Genomic DNA, 17748 nt, shown 5'->3' with positions numbered 1-17748 from the left:
TATATATATATATATATATATATATATATATATAATCACACTTCCTTTATCTATTGATCTATTGATCATTTAGGTTTCTTCCATGTTTTAGCTGTTGTAAATAATGCTGCAATAAACATGGGAGTTGGGTTTATTTCTGACCTCTTTATTCTGTTCAATTGGTCTATGTGCCTATTTTTATGCCAATATCATACTGTTTTGATTACCATAGCTTTGAAATCAGGGATAGTGATGCTTCCAGCTTTGTTTTTTTCTCAAGATTGCTTTGGCTATTTGAAGTTTTGTGTGGTTCTATACAAATTTTAGGATTGTTTTCCAAATTCTGTGAAAAATGCCATTGGAATTTTAATAGGGATTGCATTAAATGTGTAGATTGCTTTGGGTAGAATGGACATTTTAACAGTTTACATTTAACATTAAACATTTTAAAAATCTTCTTTCAATCCATGAGCAGAGAATATCTTTTTATTTATTGTGTCTTCTTCAATTTCTCTTATTAATGTCTTATAGTTGTCAGTGTACAGGCATTTTACCTCCTTGGTTAAATTTATTCCTAGGTATTTTATTCTTTTTTGATTCAATTATTAATGGGATTCTTTTTTAAATTTCTCTTTCTGATAGTTTCTGATTGGTCAGAAAAGGTTCTTGATATGATTTCAATCTCCTAAAATGTATTAAGACTTGTTTTTTTGTCCTAACATGTGATCTATCCTGGAGAATATTCCATGTGCAATTGAGAGGAATGTGTATTCTGCTGCTTTTGGATGAAATGTTCTGTATATATCTAAGTCCATCTGGTCTAAAACATTATTTAAGACTGATGTTTCTTTATTCATTTTCTGTCTGGATGATTTATCTATTGATGTAAGAAGGGTATTAAAGTCCCCTACTATTGTTGTATTACTATTTCTCCCTTTAGGTCTGTTAATATTTGCTTTATATGTTTAGGTGCTCCTATGTTGGGTGCATACATATTTACATATGTTACATCCTCTTGTTGGAATGGTCACCTTATGTAATGTTCTTCTTTGACATTTATTGGAATTTTTGTTTTAAAGTCTATTTTGACATAAGTATAGCTACCCCAGCTTTCTTTTTGTTTCTATTTGCATGGAATATCTTCTTCCATCCCTTCAGTTATGGTTTGTCTGTGTCATCTGAAGTTAGTCTCTTAAGGTGATTGAAGAAAGGATTGCCCTTAGAGTTAAGCATGGCTGGAAAGTATATTGATAGTGTGACATATGAGCAGGTATCTGAGTGACAAGATACAGTCAGCCATATGCAAATCTTGAAGATTTGCAAGTTCAGTGGCCTGAACTCCAGTGGCAGGAACCATGTTTGCTCTTTCACCATTCTCCTCAGTGCCTCCCACTTCCAGGAACAAGGTTGGTGCTCAATAGACATGAATTGATGGACTTATTCACTATGTCCTTTCTGAGGACCTTCCTCAACAGTCAGAGCTAATAATTAATATCTGTGTGATTTCCACACATACACATACTGCTGATAGACCACAACACCTATAGCTGTCATTTTCTTTCTTGCTTGCAGATACAGCCCAGCTCTCAGAGAAGGAAGTGCCAGTTACTCACCTTTTCAACCTGGATCCTAGCAAGGCATAGCTATGTTAACCACTCCTGACCTGGTGGTGCAGGGCTCCTGGTGAGTATCTGTACCCCTTACCCTTATCTGCTCTACCAATAAAACTGATAAGAAAGAGCGTTGCTTCACAACCCTGGAAGCTTCCTGTGTATAATCTGAAACTGACTCCTATATACAAAGGTCGGGAAAAGGCCAAAGACAGAGGCAGACCATTTCAGATTAGTAAGCAGAAATCTTAATAAAAGCAAGGGAACTTACATATGAGGCTTGTATTGGACAGCTACAAGTCGAGTAGATCTCTGCACCTGCTCACCAAATCTTTACGGTTTTTATACAGGCTTTAACTGGTCAGCTTCCGGGAATGGGAAACACAAATGGAACACATATTCCAAAGATAGAGGAGGGGGTGGGGAGCTTCCAATTGAGCAGATCCAGCTCTTGATTCAACTAGCGGTCACATCTTTTCAATGACTTCTCCCAACATTTCACTTTTTGTAACTAGCTCTTACAATCTCATATGCCTCCTTTTTTTTTGTAATGTGCCCTGAGCAGTAAGCAAAGAGTTTTACTAGTACACAGGTGGCTCATTTGGTAGCTATCTGACCACATTGCAGGCAGATGCCATAGCAACAATATATGCACATGTAAGAGAAAACACAGATTAAGACAATGATTCCCAAAATCAGTGACAATTTTTTTTATTCAGAGCCCCATAATCTAAACCACTGATTTACTAAGTCCCCTAGGCTGGGGGTTAAGTTACTGAGGGCATTCACTTTTGTCTTTTTAAAATTTAATAAAGACAACACATCAAAAGACTCCTTAGGTATAAACACAGCATTTTGTTGGGATGTCACTGATGTCCCCTTGTGAGACAATAATAATGTCCAAGGCCATTTTAGTTTGGAAGATAGCCTTTTAAAATTAGAGACATTTCAGTGTTTAGTAAAGATAGGCTTTGTTGACTATCATTTGAGACTTGCTGGATTTAGTTAGGGCTATAATGTCCTTCTTCCAGGCCAGTGGAAGGAACAAAGGTGCCAACCAAATAATGGTACCAGTGGGAAACAGAGCATGCTCATCTGGCCTGGAGGACAGGGAGGTTGACAGCTTTAGAAACTTGACTTGGTTGTACATACCCTATACATTGGTGGGGGAGGCAGCTTTGTTATGGGCATGGGATATGCCAGACCAGGACCCCCACCTTCTTCTCCCTTTCAATGGTGTGTGTTCTATTCCAGATATAGTGTGTTTCAACAGGTCTAACTTGGAGCAGGACAATGGGATCCCAGTCGAGATTGAGTAATTCCTGTTCACCCAGTGGTGCAAAATAACTCACCCATCCTGGTCAGACATCTCATTGTAAATTCCATTAGATAACTCCTTCCCCAAGCACGATGGGGATTATTATTCTCAGCAACTCTGTGGGTTCACCACTCATCTTCTCCCTTGCAGATGTTCCAGCGAAGTCTGCAGGGTGTCAACAAGTCTTCACATGTAGATATTATATCGTTCATGTAAAGGACCCATTTTACTGATGTGGGGAAGATGAATGGGGACAGGTTCTGGGTTATTATCTCATGGCATATGGTGGGGCTGTGCAGGTAGCTTTGGGGAAGCACTTGAAAAGTTCGTTATTATTCCTCCTACGTGAAAAAGAATTGATCTTATCAGGTTATCAGAAACCTGTCAGTCTTTCCCATGAATTTCCTTAAAGATGAAACACTTTTGCAGAAACACTTTCTTTTTTTTTTTTTAAAGATTTTATTTATTCATTGGAGACACAAGAGATACAGAGAGAGAGAGCATGAGCAGGGAGAGAGGCAGAGGGAGAAGGAGAAGCAGGCTCCCTGCTGAGCCAGGAGCCCGATGTGGGGCTCGATCCCAGGACCCTGGAATCATGACCTGAGCCGAAGGCAGATGCTTAACCATCTGAGCCACCCAGGCGCCCCCATTGCAGAAACACTTTCAATTAAAGTATCAGAGTAAAATAATAACTTTAAATGACAAAAGACTTAAAAATGGTTGGTCATCATTAAAGACTGATAAGAGTTTATTATAATGCATTTGACAAGGGAATTTCATTATTTCTGTGACATATGTTTTAAAATTATGACTGATAACATTATATCCGGACAAAATAGAATTTTAGGAATTTTATATAGATATACCTTACAAAAAGTTTAGCATCACTTCTTATTTGACTATGCTTCTAATGAAATTTAACATGTACAAAAATGACATAGTTGTAAAAAGCTTAGCCTTTTTTTTTTTTAATAGAGAAGACTCAGGTTTTTTAAGTGATCAAAAACCTGATAAAGAAAAGAAACAGACTCCTTGTCTCCTAGGCAGATTACATTAAAGGTACAGAAAAACCTTTGCTTATAGTTTTTTATTAAGAACAGACCAATGATCTAAGAAAACTTTGTTTTTTTAACAGAGAGAAAACCAAATTCTATATTTATACCAGTACACTTTTGATTTTAAATTTTCTTTTCTTAAATAAATCTATTTTAGTCTTAGCTTGACTATATACAAAATTTCTTTTAAAATATTGTTTCATTTCAGACTTTTTGCAATTTTTTATATCAATTTAACTTTTGTCCTTTTCAAAAAGAATCCTATAATATTTATTTTATTTTATGATAAAATTATTTTTTAACCAACCTCCCTCATGCCCTTTATATCTTTTGTTATTCAAAAAAACCACATTTTATTTTTCTTACCTACTTTTTATATACAGTCATTTTTTTTTACCCTTATTACTTATAGTAGTTTTGTGAAAAACCTTAGCTCTTTTACACAGCAATTTTGGGAATACCCTTTGGAGGTAAAAAAAAAAAAAATCATTGCATATACACAACATACATCATAACAGACACAAACAGAAAACCCACAGCTTTCATTTTAAAAGTTCTACCCATGAAGTAGGTACCCACTCACATGGCTAAAGCTTTTCACTGGTTTGTGAACTCATGGAGGTTGTCGACTAGGCTTTTTGGGCAAGGGAACTCCTATTGCAGGCTGTATTTTCAAAAGTACTACCCTGCTCCCTTCACCCCTCCCCTCCCAGCCTTTTCTTTTAGTCTCTGTGAGCAATGTTTTGGTTATCTGCTGCGGTGTTTATATTTCAAAGACATGAAAAGATTTACAACTTCAAAGGACAGAGAAAAAATGTAAGTTTTTTCCTAGGTGTTTTGGGGTAAATGTTATTTAATGTTTTTTGTGTTGGGGGTCAGACTGCATGGGGTGTTGTCCATTTCCCCACCAATCATCACATCATCTCTCCTTCATTTTCCTCACTTTTTGAGAGATTCCACCTTTTAGTGTCCCAATCAGGCTTTGTCACACTGCTCAGATCTTAATCTGAGGTAGCTTGTGCACTCCTAGCCTTGCAAAATGGCACACTAAGGTCTCTAAACTTATCATCCTGCTTTCCCACCTTGTCTGTGAACCCCAAATCTAGCAAAGGAGCGGACACCGCCTGTCATTCTCTAGTCTCAGCTCTTCTTCCAACTTTTTAACTCGAGTTCCTGCCTCTAGTTAGGCATCAGTGTTTAGTGGAATTGCCCACAGTCGAGGCCAGTCCCATCCCCCACACGTAGGCAAGCTTCCCTTCTTTGTCATAGTGTGCTATGAACAGTTCCACAAACAAGTGCATTAAAGCAGCTGGTGTTTTCAGGGCATCCCCATACTCACATGGTAGTCCACAAGCATCTGACATACCAGCAACCCCTCCCCACACAGAGGTCACTGGCCAAAGCAGGATGTCCTCCACAGATACCTCTTTCTCAAAGCCCCCTTTTTTGTTTATTTATTTTTATTTTGGTCTCCTGCTGGCTCACCAGTTGTTGCTTCACAACCTGGCAGCTCCCTGGGTGTAATCTGAAACTGACCCCCATATGTAGGGGCAGGGAGAGACCAAAGAAAGAGGCAAACCACTCCAGATTGGTAGGTGGCAGGTTTAACAAGCAAAGGAACTTATTTATGAGGCTTGTCTTGAGTGGCCACAAGACAAGTACATCTCTGCATCCACCTGCCAGAATCTTAAAAGCTTATATAGAGACTTTACCTGGGTTCAGTCATGTATGGCATCCAGAGAGTCTCAACACCACAGTTCTATCTCAAGGCTATGTCCTTGGAGCAGCACCTGGGAGCAGGGAAGGTAAGTGGAATGCACATTCCAAGGACGGGTAAAGGAGAGTGGGAAGCCTTCAATTGCTTGGGTCCAGCTTCGGGGTCAATAGGAGGTCACATATTTTCAATGACCTCCCCCAACAGAGAACTACTTTGGGCATTATCATATCAGAAGAAGAAAGCTGTTACCACTTCTGCCCCACACAAGTAGGACCAGAGGGCCTGCGAAATTGCATTGCAGGAAACCCACCGCTCAGCCTCTGAACAGACCTGGAATTGCCCAACTTGAACTTCCTATGAAATGGAAGAAATAAACTCTTACAGTGTTGGTCTTTTTATTCAGTTGTTCAGCCAAAAGCAATATATACACCACATAACTGTACAGAGAACTTCTCACATTTCGTTAGTGAGATTTGTTGTTCATTTTCTCTTGTGTGTCTTTAGCCTCTGATAGAGGAGCTTATGGTTATTTATCCTTGTATGCCCATAACTATGTTAGCAGAGTGAACAAATCCACACATTTTCCCTTTTGGGGATTTTCTGAATCTAATTCTTTCTGTCAAATCATGTTGCTCTTTTTCTGTAAAATTTATCTCAAGGCTGCCTGTCTAACCTGCCCTGGTGAACCACAATGCTCTGTCATGTAACCCCACAACACTTCTCTATAGCACTTACTTGTGGATTTAAAACACTTGTGCCTTTTGTATAAAGCTTACAGTCATTGAGGTTTCCTTGTTTGTTTCTAACTCCACTCCGCGGATTGCAAAAGGAGATCAAGAATATGGAGGAAACATTAGGGGCCATTTGGAAAGGATGCAAATTTTACATTTATTCAACGCATAGTGAACAAGGCAAATAGTGAACAAAGCAGACATTTTCTGCTCTCAAAAGGTCTATTTTAAGTCAGTTATGCAAACATGGAACATCCATTCATCATTACCAGGAGTTCTGCAAACGAAAAAGTTTAGGGCTCTACAAGAATGTACATTAGTCTTACTTCAAGGAAGGTGTCCTAAAGACCTAAGGTGTGGGAGGTGAATTAGTGAGTCACAAGTGGAGAAAAAGTGCCTAAAGCAGAAATAATAGCACAACCAAAGACCCTGAATTGAAAGTATACAGCATCTTTGAGAAGCAGAGTCAGATTATACAATGCTAGAAATTCCATGGAAGAAATTTGAATTTATCCTAAGAGGAAAGACAAGCATTTATGGCTCATCACAATAGGGTGGACTCTTGGAAGAAGGGCAGGGAAGATGGGGTCATCTGATCAGATTTGTGTTTTAAAGTGAAGATTCTGGGAGGAAGTGGATGGAGGTAATAAGACTGAATGTTGCTGTGTGGATGGTGGTGCAATTTTGCAAAGCTAGAAGTCACAGGAGAATAGTGTGGGAAGGCCATGAATTCAGACTTGAACCTGTGGAATATGAAGCATCTGTGAAGGAACCCCAGGAAGTCATGTGGTCTGCGGCCTTTAAAAATGGATTTGGCTAGGTACGCCTGGGTGGCTCAGTCAGTGAAGCCTCCAACTCTTGGTTTCTGCTCAGGTCGTGATCTCGGGGTCCTGGGATCAAGCCCAGCATCGGGCTCCCTGTTCAGCAGGGAGTCTGCCTGTCTCCTTCTCTCTGCCCCACTCCTGCTCACAATCTCTTTCTCTCTCTAAAATAAATACATAAGTCTGAAAAAAAGATGGATTGACTAGGGTGTGAGATCTTAATTAATTGACATTGCATTGTGAGGTCACTCACCTGTGCTCCTTCATTAGAAATCCTGCAAGTGCCCTCCTCACCAGTGTTCTTATGCCTCTTCAGCTCCACATCTTATTTCTCTTCTCTTATCAGCCCTCTTAGCAAGCCAAGCCAAATGCATATTTTAAGCACTACCCTAACTCCTCAAATTTATGTTTCTCTATGAATTAGTTATGATAATCTAGGTCATGTGACAATTAGTTATAGACCTCAAATCAAAATGCACAGTGGTTCAATCATAATATAATTATTTCTTGCTCACTAATGGCACCTGTAGTGAGCAGGTTTTTACTAGCCATTCTTCACATGGAAGTCTCAAGATGACAGAAGCCCTGTCTTCTTTCATCCATCCTGGGTAGCTGGAAGGGGAAACAGGCAGAGATGGGCATGAATGGAAAGTTGCCATGACACAGGAGTGGAAAAGATTCACATCATCTCCTTATCTTCCCCCTGATTTTAGCTTAGTCACAGAGATATACTGAGCTTCATGAGAGGCTGGGAGATGGAGTCTATTTGTTGGGTGCTAGGAAGAAGTGAACAGAGAACTTGATAGACAGCTAGCAGGCTTTTCCATAGTCAATCATTATATTTTATCAGAAACCTAATTTTCTCCTAAAACATTTCTTCTATAATGTGCTCTTGATTGAAGGCTAGTTATTCTCATAGGTGCTCAGGTAAAATGGAGTCCAAAGAGCCAATATGAGTTACCCAAACTTCCCTCTCCTCCTACCTCTGTATGACTGAACACAATTGAAAGGCAACCATCAAGGGAGCCCTTGTGGTGAAGTCCACACAGTAAGGGACAAGGGCAGAAGATAGATATAAAGCACATGCATTGCCTTTGGACTTTCCTTCACATACATAAAAATTTTTGTCTATTCCTCTATAATATCCTGGGTACTCTAAATCTCCATTTTTGTCTATGTATATAAATCATTTAATAGCTTAGTTACTCACCTGCTTGTCTTCCTAATTTCCAGTGATATTCCCTGATTCCCTGTTTTAAGAGCCCATACCGATGGTCTGTTTGTTTGTTTCTATCTGAGTTCTGTCTTCCCACACTGGAATGAGAAGTCCACAGGGACAGTATTTCTATTTATCTTGTTCTGCTCTGCTGTCATGTTTAAAGAGTGATCAATATTCCTTGACCAATAAATATTTATTGAAAAAATATTTTTTTTTGGCAAAAAAATGGGTAGGAAATGGGTTAGCAATAATTAAGTAGCATAAGAAGAAAGTGAAGATTTGGAATATTTGCTGAAGGTTGTAGAAAAGGTAATTCAGTAACACTTAAAAAATAATTATGGAAAGACACGGAAAGAGAAGCTAATGTTTAGAAATGTAATAATTAACCTTTTAGAATATTTTTTTTCACAGAGTTAGGAAACCTGAGTACACTAGTGGAAACAAAGCACTTTTGAATTGTCTTTTAAATTCTGTGTTTCTGGAAAGTTGGAGAAAAAGCACAGAACTGGAAGCAATTTGAAGGTTTTGATGATGGGCTTAAGTAATTGTTCTTAGAGTCAAATCTGATTAAAGAAAGAAAGCGATATTAAAAAGAGACTTAAAAATGTCAAGGTCACACACACTGAAAACCCCCAGAAATATCAAGGAGCTGACCCAGATTAGAGGAGACAAAGGAGCCATGATGACTAAATGCAACATGTGACCCTGGATGGTCCTGGGATAGAAAAAGGACACTGGTAAGTAAGTGATGACATTTGAATAAGGTCTATAGATTAGACAATACTACAATATCAATATTAATCTCCTGATTTTAATAATTGTCCTTTGGTTTGTGTAAGTTGTTAATATTTAGGGGACTCTCAGTGTATACGAAAATCTTAGCATTATTTTTGCATCTGAAATTATTTTTTTAAATGGTAATTTTAAAAGAAAGAAAAGAAAAATCTCAGGGATTCATAGAAAATAAAAATAATAAGAAACTGGCTGTTTTCAAGAGAGCTAGGAAAAGTAATATTAAGAGTAAGTCGATGCCATTATCAGCATAAGATAACATGATCTTAGAATTTACTATAGTAAATTTACTATTTACTATTTCAGGTAGAATATATTGTTTTTAAAGTAAACTTTTTATTGCATAATAGTACACTTATTACTCTCTATTTTTCTGTGACAATGACTAGATTATGAAGTAGAACATTTCCACTTTTGTAGTTTATATTCTCCCAAAGAGCAGAACTGGCAACAAGGACTTGTATGCAGATAGTTTAATTTGAAAACTTATCACAGAGAATAGAACTGGGGGGATTTGATATAGTGAAATAAGTAAAGGAAAGCTAATCCAATGGTTGAAGATTGAGCTGGTTATCACTGTGAGCAAATCAGCCTCAATACTACAGAGGACCCTCCAACGAACTGTGATCTGATGTACACATAGTAGAGATTTGTCTAACACACCTGTTTCTACAGTGGTCAAGGTTTGCCAGAGGGGTGTTAGCTAAACACTTCCAGATTTGTGCATATGCTTGGATGGCTCAGCAGACTTTTTTATTTATTTTATTTTTTAAAAAGATTTATTTATTTGAGAGAGAGAAAGGAGCATGAGCAGGAGGGACGAAGGGAGAGGGAGAGAGAATCTCAAGCAGACTCCTCACTGAGAATGGAGCCAACTCGAAGGGCTTGATCCCACAACCCTGAGATCAGGGTCTGAGCCCAAACCAAGAGTTGGACACTTAACTGACTGTGCCAATGAGGAGCCCCTCAGTGGACTTTTTTAGGTTCCTTGTGTGGCAGTAAAAAAGAATTTCCAAAACAGAAAGAAAGCAATTTATAGTATAATTGAGGACACATGTCCTCATCCTATACTTATGCTCAGCTGGTGGCTGTGGCAATCGCCAAATATAAACATTAGACCAATCAATGTTTCACCCGGGCCTTGAACTTTTGGATCCACTTATGCCCTTCATTAAAGAAGTCCTCCCTCTAAGCCTTGATGTTAAAATACATGCTTTTCAGTTACTATAGACACTGCGCAGCATTTTATTTGTTGGTTCGGTGCATATACTATATATCTTGCAGACAGCACCCAAAAACTAGCAGATACTTTAGCTGAGTATTTAATAAGCATTCCGTCACTATACTAGGCTAGCTGTTTCCAAGTAATGCCAGGTATGAATGGAACACTTGGTTAAGTGCCTAATGTCATACTTCCACCATAAAAAAATTTCCTTGTTTTAAGGTGATGTTAATCAGGGTCCCTTGTAAGTCAAGTATTCTGTAAAGCTTCAGATGGTGATATTGATAGAACTATTTTCAGCAGGAAAGGCAAGTCCATATCTAGAGTTGGTATGAACTACCTTATTACCTTACCAAATCTCCATTACCATCAGGATAGAATGTATCCAATATAATCAGTGTGCCCCCAAGAAGCTGGGTCATCTTGCTGAGAAATGTTGCAGTATCGGTTTCTGATCTTCATAGGTTGGTCCTTCAGCAATAGCAGCATTTAGGTTCCTTTGTTAAATAGAGTCTATACTTTTGAACCAATAATAGGCTCCATTCAGTCATCGCGAGCACTCTGTAAGAAAGCCCATTGTACTTAGAATGACTAACTAGATAAGGCACTCATCATCCATAGGGCAAACAGTCCTAATTGTTGAGTGTTTCCTCTGCACAGATTTCATATAATGGTGAAAAAGGCCAAACTATATCTTAAAAAAAGAAAAATGATTTTATTTATTTATTTGAGAGAAACAGAGAGAGCACAAGCAGGGGAAAGGGAGAAGCAGGCTCCCTACCGAGCCAGGAGCCCTATGAGGGGCTTGATCCTAGGACCCTGAGATCATGACCTGAGCCTAAGGCAGACACTTAACCAATTGAGCCACCCAGGCGCCCCAGGCCAGACTTTTTCACTCCTCTACACAGTTACTCTGGTAGATGGCTTTAGTTTCCTTTGGCAGAAGATTGGAGTAATATTGGTTGTACACATGAAGTAGCACTTAAGATCCTTCCCCAAATGGAACCACCCTCTTTTACTGTAGTTGTCTTCTTAGAGCATTGGTTTAGATTTGGAAACTGGGTGAAGAATTGAATTTTTTCAGGGCACCTGGCTGGCTCAGTCAGCTAAGCATCTGACTCTTGATTTCAGCTCAGGCCATGATCCCAGGTTGTGAGATCAAGCCCCACATCAGGTTCCACATGGAGCCTCCTTAAGATTTTTTTCTCTCCCTCTCCCTCTGCTCCTTCTCTCCTCCCTCTTAAATAAATAAATAAATAAATAATAAATAAATAAATAAATAAATAAAATTTAAAAATAAAAAAATTGTATTTTTTTTTCATTTTTATGGTTGAATTCAGTCTTCTGCTTTTAAGTTATTGTCATTTTTCTCTATTAAGTCAAGTAACACCTTATTTTCCTATACATCTGTCTCTTTCCTTGTATCACTTGGAATAGGAAATACATCCATCTTGCCTCTGTCACTTAAGTGCTACCACCTGGCCTATAATAGGTGGAATCTTATCAACCCCCGATATTGCTATGAGAAACATGTCAAAGCAGGGTATTCTCTCTCCCTGGATCTTAGCCCCTCCTACAATTACATTCTGGACCTAATTTTTAGCACATTCCAGCCCCTAGCTGGAAGAGAAGAGTCTTTTTAGATGCTGTCGTGGAAGATCTCTGACTTCTTCAGGGTGAGCAGAATTATTAGTTGGTAAATCTCAGTATGCTCTTCTTCTAGGCTTTTAAAACTTTTAACAACCCAGGAAATTGTCATGGTCATTGTATAATGACCACACCAAGGGGCACCTGGGTGGCTTAGTCATTAAGTGTCTGCCTTTGGCTCAGGTCATGATCTCAGGGTCCTGGGATCTAGTCTCGCATCAGTCTCCCTGCTCAGCGGGTAGCCTGCTTCTCCGTCTCCCAGTCCCCTGCTTGTGTTCACTCTCTGTGTCTCTCTCTGTCAAATAAATAAATAAATTCTTAAAAAAAATAAAAAATAAAACTTACCTAAATAAATAAATAAATAAATAAATAAATAAATAAGTGCCACAACAATACTTAAACCAATGCTTCATTTATTATGTGTACCTCATTATAATCAACCACTGGTCAGATCTTAGTAATTGCAATTTTATTGTACTTGAGGGATTATCAATTCTCTAATTTTACCTGCAATCAGCTGTGACTCTCTTCTGACCAATAGTATTTCCATTCTAGAATCTCATCCCGAGGAATTTCTTCCAAGTATACACATATAGTTAACTTGGGTTTAATACAAGAACAGACTACAGGACTGTTCTTGTATTAAAGCAGAGCCTGAGACAAGGGACTGTGGGCAAGTAGTCAAGTATGGGAAGAACAAAAGGGAACATAATTGCAGATACTAAAAACAGTGAAACCCGTAAAGAGAGATATATAATTCAAGAGTGCATGTTGAGCTAATTACTGTTGTGGGTAATTGGGGCTCAATTTAGCTGGGGATCTCTGAAAAGTAACTGTGAATATACCTCAGAGCTGTCTTCATGAAACAAAGAAAAGAGAAGTACCAGCAACTTGCTTCTGTCTCTTATTGGCAAAGGCTAATAGGGGTAGAGACTACATTGCATCCGTACTTGCATAAGTTCCAGAATATCTGAGGCAATTCCTATAGTTATCCCATGTGAGAGCTGCAGAGAAGCTCCAGACAGAAAAGAAGAGACACACACAGTCCAAGTGATACAAATGTAGCCAGAGAACACCTGTATTCAACACAATGCTACAGCCATGGCTGAGGCAAAAGGGATAGGCTGAGACAATGCAATCCTGGTCATAGAGATGACCCTAAATCTGGACTCCACAAGTCTTTCCTGTGGCCCCATCTGGTCACTACCCACCCCAAAGATTACTACTTTTCTGACTTTCAACACCTTGGTCTATGATTGCCAGTTTTTGAACTTAATATAAATGGAATTATAGAATATGAACTACTTGCAATTAGATGTTTCTCACTCAATATTGTACTTGTGAGATTCATCCATGTTGTTCTGCTTATCAGTAGATCATTCATTCTCCTTATTCTTTAATGTAAATTTATGTGATTATAGTACCATTTATCATTTTGCTACTGATGCATATTTGGATTATTACCATGCTATTGTTCTTATGAATAATGCTGCTATGAGCTTTTTTATACATGTCTTTTGATGCACAATTGTGTGCATTTCACTTTTGCCTGTACCTAAGAATGGAGCTGCTAGATTCTAAGTGTAAATATATTTGCTTAACCAGATACTTCGAACCAGTTTCCAAAGTAGTTGTACAATTGGCATTACTACCAATAGCGTATGAGTATTCTAGTGACTCCATTTTTTGCCAATCCTCATACTAGACATTTTCATTCTCACTGTTCTCGTTAAGTCTTCAGTAAAATTTGAGATCCTAATTTGCATTTTCCAGAAAATAAATAAAGTGGAACAGTTTCACATGCTTATTGATCTTTTGGAATTTTCTGCTTGTGAAGTACCTGTTCAGGTTTTTGACCTTTATCCATTGGCATAATGATTGTTTCATTGAATTATAAATATGATACCTGTAGTTATTTGTTCCCACTCTGATATTGGTCACTTACAGGTTTGTTTCTATTGTCTGTTTTTCTCCTTTCTTTGTCTTAGCATGCTTATTACTTTCTCTAATGATAGCTGGGAATTTTATATGAAAAATTGAAGAGACTATCCTCTCCTTTCATAGAGGATTTATCCTATAGTTTGGCAGCTTGGGCACAGAACAGAAAGGCAGATGACCTCAAATCCATCAGGGGCTGATTCCTTGTTGGTTTATAGTCTTTGGAAAGTGTCATCTCCCTTTGGTTCACCCATGCTTTTATGGTGTAGGAATCCAGAGGACATAACTGATTGCCGAGGATGATTCTTAGAGTCTTCCTTCTTTTTGAGCCCTGTAGTCTGTTCTTACTCCTAGCAACTTCATTTTGCTTTGCAACGTCTTTGGTTTCTGTTTTGTTTTGTTTTTGTTTATGCTTTGCTTCTTAGTCTCCTGCATTGTGTAGATAACTCTCATACTGTTTACTATATAGATAAATGTGGGGGATGTCTCCAGGGGACAGCAGGCACTAAATGTTTGTTGAATCTCTGCGTCTCCCTGCTTTCTAAAATCATGGCCTCTTAAGTCCTTGTTGTCTTGATGTATTAGTTCCAACTTTTTATTCTCTCTGCAACATGTGATTGCCCAAAGTTTTGTAAGCACCTGTTCCTCTTAGCATCTGCTTTCGGCCTGGCTTTTTTGTCTCTTTCCCTACACAAAAACTAGGCAAATGCTTGAGGGGAGGAGGGACTTGCATAAACATAAACTCTCCTGTGTAAGCTTCCCTTTCTCCAGGATCTGTCCTTTCATGTCCTGGACATGGTAGAAGCCCTCCATTCTTTCAACCAATTTTTGGTTTGTTCAAACCATTGTTCTTAGTGGGAGAATTTACCTGTTTCAAGCTTCTCTATCAATATCCAAGAGTGGAAATGTCCAAAAATATAATCTTGTTTTCATTTTTTTGTTATGTCCTCCAGTAATTCCCTCTAGTAAGTGTTCTCACTTTCTCTCTTTTCCTCGAACCGCAATTTTTAGCCTCTTTCTCGGGAATAGAACCTTTTCCTCTAGCTATAAACATTCTTACTTTTCTGACAACCAAATGAAGAAAAAACTTTGACCTTGTCTCACATTTGAAAATAGCCCTTTTTCTTTTCTAAGGCAAGTTTCTTTAAAAAAAATATTTTTTTTCCCTGCTATCTCCATTTTCTTGTATCCAGTTTCCTCTCCAAACCTTTACCCCTGGAATGCATTTTTCCATCTCATCACTCTGCTAAAACAATTCTAGACTACATGGACAACTCCATTCAATTCAAAATCCTTTTTTCTTTTCTTTTTACTTTACTGAAACTCTCAGTTACATGTGAACACCTCACCTTCCTTTATGAAACTAGTTATCCTTTTGGCTTTGTGCCCCACCTCCCCAAGGCTGGTATTTACCCCACTTCTCACACTGTCTTCATCTCTCTTTTTCTGCCTCTATGTTTAATGCTTATATTTTACAAGCCCAGCCCATTGCTCATCTTAATTTTCCTGATTTCCTTGGGCAATTCCATACTTGCTTTTTGGTTCCAGCTGTCAAAATTCTGGTGACATAAATCCATGCATTTTTATTTCAAGTCTTGGCTAGTGCCCTGATACCACAGTAATCAAGAATAAGGATTCTGGAGATATCATGTCTGGCATGTGAGTCATATTGGTAATTACTATTTGCATAAGCTTGAGCAAATTAGTTGACCTCAGTAAAATAGGCATATAATAAAGTACCTTCTAGAGTGTTTGTGGAAATTGTTCTATGTAATCAGTATAAGACCACCAAGGACAGATCTGTAGTTCAATAAAGTCAAGTTTATTGACTCATGCAATGAGGGTAACAGTACTCCAGAGTTTCCATGGGATGTTACATGAAATAAAGGAAAAGATTGAGCTGTTGTTAGTTTGGGGAAGGATGGAATTTAAACAAAATTTAAATGAAGTCATGTAAGTGTGTACAGGCACGTGTGTGTGTGTGTGTGTGTGTGTGTGTGTGTGTGTGTGTGTGTTATGGGAAGATTCAAAGTAGAATACCGTAGTAAAAAGTTTAGCTTGAATCCATTCTTCCTAGATTCAATCCCAGCTCCACCATTTACATGCTCTGTTACCTTGGGAAGTTAGTCAACCTTTCTGTGTCTAGTTTCCTCATCCATAAAGTGGGATTATTAATATTTCAAAAGATCATTTTGAACAACATTTGGCACATGGGAAGACTTTTGCTGCTAATGTTGTCATTGTTATTACTTGATGTGTGCAAAGAAGATGCTGGAAATATTGAAGAAATGCTGGTATATAACAAAAAATATGTATCTGTTATAGGGAACCTCCTAATTAATAGTGTATAAATAACATTTTAAACAAATAGCTGCAGAATATTATTTCAATGTAAGTATGGTCAAATTATAATCTAACTGGACTTGTATCAATTTCTTTAGGTTTAGGCATTAAATACATTTCAGGGAAGATTATTATTAGTTTTTCCTCAAATAATTTGGGGGCAAAAATGCAGTTAAAAGTTTGAGAAATCAGGGCCCCTCGTTGGCTCAGTTGGTGGAGCAGGCAATTCTTGATCTCAGGATTGTGAGTTTGAGCCCCATATTGGGTGTAGAGATTACTTAAAAACAAAATCTTTAAAAAAATAAGTTTGAGAAATCTTCATCTTTAATAATAGCTCTTATTTATCTAGTATCTTTCTTACGATATTTTAAAACTTTCAAATATACATATATAGATATAGAGAGAAGGTAGAGAGTTAAAGTGGTTTGAGAAGAAGAACCTTACCAATACTTTAAAAGGAAAGTTGATATTTTTTTCTCATTAAAACATCTCTTCATTAAATAAATTTGAAAATGTACAAGTAGGAAACATTAAATAATAATCATAATCTCACCATGTAAAGTTAATTTTTTCAACGTGTGGATACATTTCATTCCGTATTTTCATAGGTATTGATTTTGCTCCTTAAGTGTCTTTATCTAGATGTAATTTTATTTAGTTGGATTTCTAAATTTAATAATCAATAGCCCTTGAGGAGAGATGCTTTTAAGAAAATAGCATAAATTTACAAATTATTTGCATAATGAGGGGTGATAATTTCTATCAAATGGTTTTCTCTTAAATTTTTTATGCACTATTTTGAAAGGATGTCAATACTTTCACTCACTGTATTTGCTATTTCATTCAGCTGATTGAGGTACTGAATCTCGAGACAGAATCTTTTCAGGACAAGTCACACAGTTCATAACAAATTAAGCTTTTTGTTGGTACTTTTCTCATTTGCCAACTCCTTTTCTCTCAGTCAGAAAAGGATAGTTCCTCGCCATTGCTTGACTGATGGAGAGAATTAAAATAATAGCTTTCCTTGCTTTTTCTATCATCTTGTTCCTAGATATAAGGAGAATGAAAGTAATGATAATGGCAACCATTATTGCAGTTTTGTTGTTGTTTTCTCAAACTTTTTAAAAGAAGTAACTTTTAAAAAATAACATTTTTATTCTAATATTTAGGTTATTTTATAACAAACAATATTTTTCCTTCTTAATATTTCATTTTTTGCGTCTCCTATTAGTGACTACAGCCCAAGACTTACATTATTTATTTACCTATCATCTTTCTATCATCTATCATCTATCTCTCAAAATTAATATATACATATATTATAATAAATTTGAAATTATGTTAGAGTAACAAAGT

The sequence above is a fragment of the Phoca vitulina genome, unplaced genomic scaffold, assembly GCF_004348235.1.
Source record: "Phoca vitulina isolate PV1807 unplaced genomic scaffold, GSC_HSeal_1.0 scaffold25, whole genome shotgun sequence".
Taxonomy (NCBI): domain Eukaryota; kingdom Metazoa; phylum Chordata; class Mammalia; order Carnivora; family Phocidae; genus Phoca; species Phoca vitulina.
Note: the sequence above shows the minus strand (reverse complement) of the source record.